The sequence below is a fragment of the Leucoraja erinacea genome, unplaced genomic scaffold (genome assembly GCF_028641065.1).
Source record: "Leucoraja erinacea ecotype New England unplaced genomic scaffold, Leri_hhj_1 Leri_1122S, whole genome shotgun sequence".
Taxonomy (NCBI): Eukaryota; Metazoa; Chordata; class Chondrichthyes; order Rajiformes; family Rajidae; genus Leucoraja; species Leucoraja erinaceus.
This window is the reverse complement of record NW_026575366.1, coordinates 21,547-26,772: the sequence shown is the minus strand read 5'-3', so window position 1 is coordinate 26,772 and position 5,226 is coordinate 21,547.

Sequence of the window (5,226 nt, the reverse complement as noted above, 5' to 3'; positions counted from 1 at the left end):
TCATAGTTGCGGTCAGGCAAACGTCTCCGTTGCCATGCAGTGAGAACGGAGAGGTTGAGAAGGAGTTTCTTCCCAGAGGCAATTCGGACTGTAAACGCCTTTCTCACCAGGGACTAACTGTACAGAACGTTTTTCCTTCTATTATTTAATATGTAAAATAATATGTGTGTTTGATTGTGTTTATAAGGAGTTTGGTTGTTTTGTTGTTCGCGAGCATTGCCACTTTCATTTGTACAGGGTCTGTGGTGAGACAAATAAACTTGAGTGACTTGCGTACCAGTCATTGGAAGTTGGAATGCACCTGCAGCTGAGTGAAAGCGAATGGATTCTTGCATTCATAACAAAAGGATTTGAGTATAGGAGCAGGGAGGTTCTACTGCGAGTATAGGGTCTTGGTGAGACCACACCTGGAGTATTGCGTACAGTTTTGGTCACCTAATCTGAGGAAAGACATTCTTGCCATAGAGGGAGTACAGAGAAGGTTCACCAGACTGATTCCTGGGATGTCAGGACTTTCATATGAAGAAAGACACGATAGACTCGGCTTGTACTCGCGAGAATTTAGAAGATTGAGAAACGTACAAAATTCTTGCAAAAACAGGAAGGCACATTATCATAGAAATGGTGTCAAGTTGGGAAAAGTGGAAGTACAGCGAGATCTGGGGGTCCTTGTTCATCAGTAACTGAAAGTAAGCATGCAGGTTCAGCAGGCAGTGTAGAAAGCGAATGGCATGTTGGCCTTCATAACAAGTGGAGTTGAGTATAGGAGCAAAGAGGTCCTTCTGCAGTGGTACAGGGCCCTAGTAAGACTACACCTGGACTATTGTGTGCAGTTTTAGTCTCTAAATTTGAGGAAGGACATTCTTGCTATTGAGGGAGTGCAATGTAGGTTCACCAGGTTAATTCCAGGGATGGCTTGACTGTCATATGTTGATAGAATAGAGTGGCTGGGCTTGTATACTCTGGAATTTAAAAGGATGAGAGGGCATCTTATTGAAACATATAAGATTATTAATGGTTTTGTCACGCTAGAGGCTGGAAACATGTTCTCGATTTTGGGAGATTCCAGAACCAGGGCCCAGTTCATGGACAGAAACGTTCCCCCCCATGTTTTGAGAGATGGGGGACAAACCCCCCCAAGTTTTTGTGATCCCGATTTTAAAATCTCTGCTTTCTGCGAGGCAGTGGTGGTGGGACTGATGATCGAGGGCGTGGTGATTGGAGGATGGAGGAGTGGCACAGACCTGTGCTTCATCCGCAGGCAGGATCGATCCCGGCCGGGTCTCCGGTGCTGCCCCGAGTGCCCCCCCTCCCCCACCCCACGGGTGGCCAGAGAGGTCGGCAGTCAGACACGAGCTGTGACCCCAGGCCCACAGCCAGCGCAGAGAAACAGCACTAAACCCAGCTCAACTCTGCCTGTCCCGCCAGGTTAACCTCTCTGGACCTGCGTGAAATATGTCCAGCGTGGAGAAGCAGCGCTGGTGTCCCGTCAATCCAGACAGGGCTGTAGTTAACCCGGTGAGACAGGCAGAGTTGAGATTGAGCCTCTGAAGCCTCGCGCGTGTGTGAGTGTGCGCATGCGCGCACGGCTGCCAAAAAATTGTGTCCCCCGTCCCCTCCATGTTTTGATAGCGAGTTCCGCTCTTGGCCCAGTTTACGAATAAGCCATTTAGAACGGAGATGAGCAAAAACTTTTTCACACAGTTGTGAATCTGTGGAATTCTCTGCCTCAGAAGGCAGTGGAAGCCAATTCTCTGGAGGCTTTCAAGAGAGAGTTAGATAGAGCTCTTAAAGATAGCAGAGTCAAGGGTTGTGGATGATCAGCCATGATCACAGTGAATGGCGGTGTTGGCTCAAAGGGCCGAAGGGTCTACTGCACCTATTGTCTATTGACCGCTCCTGATCCCGACACAGCAGCACCACCCCCCTGCCACACCTTCACCGCTTTCACCTGCTACACCCCCACCACCCTGACCCTCACACCACCAATACCCTGACAACAGCAGCACCACCCTGACCTCCGCACCCTGACCACCTCACAAAACAGCAACAGCACAGCACCAGCACCCACCCCCCCCGATCCCCACCCTCACACCAGCCCCACCCTGACCCTCACACCACCAGCACAGCAGCACCACTGCCTCTCCTACACTCTCACCACCTGGCCCCCACACCAGCACCAGCCATACCCCCATGCCCCCCACACTTCCATCACCCACCCTCCAACCCTACAAAAGCTCCTTCCACCCCTACCCCAACATCCTGACTTCCACCTACCTCCCCCATCCCCACCTTATCCAACCCCGCTCTCCAAACCCCACACGCATCACTCTCACCCACCCCCACTAAATGCAGTTTCATGCCATTTCAAGCAGGGTGCAAGGCGAACAAATTCAAGTGCAGTTTCATGCCACTTCAAGCAGGGTGCAAGGCCACCAAATTCAAGTGCAGTTTCATGCCACTTCAAGCAGGGTGCAAGGCCAACAAATTCAAGTGCAGTTTCATACCGCTTCAAGCAGGGTGCAAGGCCAACAAATTCAAGTGCAGTTTCATACCATTTCAAGCAGGGTGCAAGGCCAACAAATTCAAGTGCAGTTTGTTACCGCTTCAAGCAGGGTGCAAGACAACCAAATTCAAGTGCAGTTTCATACCTTTTCAAGAAGGGTGCAAGGCCACCAAATTCAAATGCAGTTTCATCCGATTTCAAGCAGGGTGCAAGGCCACCACATTGAAATGCATTTTCATACCATTTCAAGCAAGGTAAAACCACCATAAAACCACATAAAACACCATACTCAGTTCAGTAGACATTCAGTGTGTTCAGTTGATTCACAGCTCAGACAGTTATGACCTCTCCCCCCCCATCTTGCAGAGAATGAACCACACCCACACTTCCGGGTTTTATAATCCCTCCCCCCCTCACATTGATCCAGTTCACATTATCAAAAGTCATCACCTACAAATATCCTGCTATGCCGACTAACATTGGAAATGTGATCACACCTTTGACTGAGACGCATCTCCCCTTACGCATAGAAAATCAACCAATTGCTGATGGTTAATGATTTGAGTCCTTGAGTATTTTTACGGATCGAGACTTACAGGCAACTCTCATTCCAGAAGAAAATTCTGCTCACTGCCTCCGTTTCGATGGCCATGCAAAGAGTGCCCTGGGAGGAGGACAAGAGATTGACAACACTGCTTGGGTGATGGTGAAGAATCTCAGCGAGGGAAACCTTTCCTGACACGTCCCATCGAAGGAGAAGGAAGCTGTGTTGAGATCGAGGTCCTGTGTGGAATCTGTATGAGCAAGCACCAGGTGATGGTCAGGCTGAGGGTTTGGAGATCAAGGAGCCATCACCCACCCCCTCAGTGTTTGCCCTCACAGAGACCCAAGTAGAGTGTGTCGCACCTGCAACACATCGGGCTCTGCTGAACCTGAAACTCAGATGTACAAAGTCACAAGTTGTTCACCTGGTCTTGCCTTTCCCCTTGATAACCATATAACCATATAACAATTACAGCACGGAAACAGGCCATCTCGACCCTTCTAGTCCGTGCCAAATACATAATCTCCCCTAGTCCCATATACCTGCGCTCAGACCATAACCCTCCATTCCCTTCCCATCCATATAACTATCCAATTTATTTTTAAATGATAAAAACGAACCTGCCTCCACCACCTTCACTGGAAGCTCATTCCACACAGCTACCACTCTCTGAGTAAAGAAGTTCCCCCTCATGTTACCCCTAAACTTCAGTCCCTTAATTCTCATGTCATGTCCCCTTGTTTGAATCTTCCCTACTCTCAGTGGGAAAAGCTTTTCCACGTCAACTCTGTCTATCCCTCTCATCATTTTAAAAACCTCTATCAAGTCCCCCCTTAACCTTCTGCGCTCCAAAGAATAAAGCCCTAACTTGTTCAACCTTTCTCTGTAACTTAGTTGCTGAAACCCAGGCAACATTCTAGTAAATCTCCTCTGTACCCTCTCTATTTTGTTGACATCCTTCCTATAATTAGGTGACCAAAATTGTACACCATACTCCAGAATTGGCCTCACCAATGCCTTGTACAATTTTAACATTACATCCCAACTTCTATACTCAATGCTCTGATTTATAAAGGCTAGCACACCAAAAGCTTTCTTTACCACCCTATCTACATGTGATTCCACTTTCAGGGAACTGTGCACAGTTATTCCCAGATCCCTCTGTTCACCTACATTCTTCAATTCCCTACCATTTACCATGTACGTCCTATTTTGATTTGTCCTGCCAAGATGTAGCACCTCACACTTATCAGCATTAAACTCCATCTGCCATCTTTCAGCCCACTCTTCCAACTGGCATAAATCTCACTGTAGACTTTGAAACTCTACTTCATTACCCGCAACCCCACCTATCTTAGTATCATCTGCATACTTACTAATCCAATTTACCACCCCATCATCCAGATCATTGATGTACATGACAAACAACAGTGGACCCAACACAGATCCCTGTGGCACCCCACTCGTCACTGGCCTCCAACCTGACAAACAACCATCCACCATTACTCTCTGGCATCTCCCATTCAGCCACTGTTGAATCCATCTTGCTACTCCACCATTAATACCCAACCATTGAACCTTCTTAACCAACCTTCCATGAGGAACCTTGTCAAAGGCCTTACTGAAGTCCATATACACAACATCCACTGCGTTACCCTCATCAATTTCCCGTGTAACATCTTCAAAAAATTCAAGAAGATTAGTTAAACAAGACCTTCCAGGCACAAATCCATGTTGACTGTTCCTAATCAGACCCTGTTTATCCAGATGCTTATATATATTATCTCTAAGTATTCTTTCCATTAATTTGCCCACCACTGATGTCAAACTAACAGGTCTATAATTGCTAGGTTTACTCTTAGACCCCTTTTTAAACAATGGAACAACAAGCGCAGTACGCCAATCCTCCGGCACTATTCCCGTTTCTAATGACATTTGAAATATTTCTGCCATAGCCCCTGCTATTTCTACACTAACTTCCCTCAATGTCCTAGGGAATATCCTGTCCGGACCTGGAGACTTATCCACTTTTATATTTCTCAAAAGTGTCAGTACTTCCTCTTCTTTGATCCTCATAGTTTCCATAGCTACTCTACTTGTTTCCCTTACCTCACATAATTCAATATCCTTCTCCTTGGTGAATACCGAAGAAAAGAAACTGTTCAATATCTCCCCC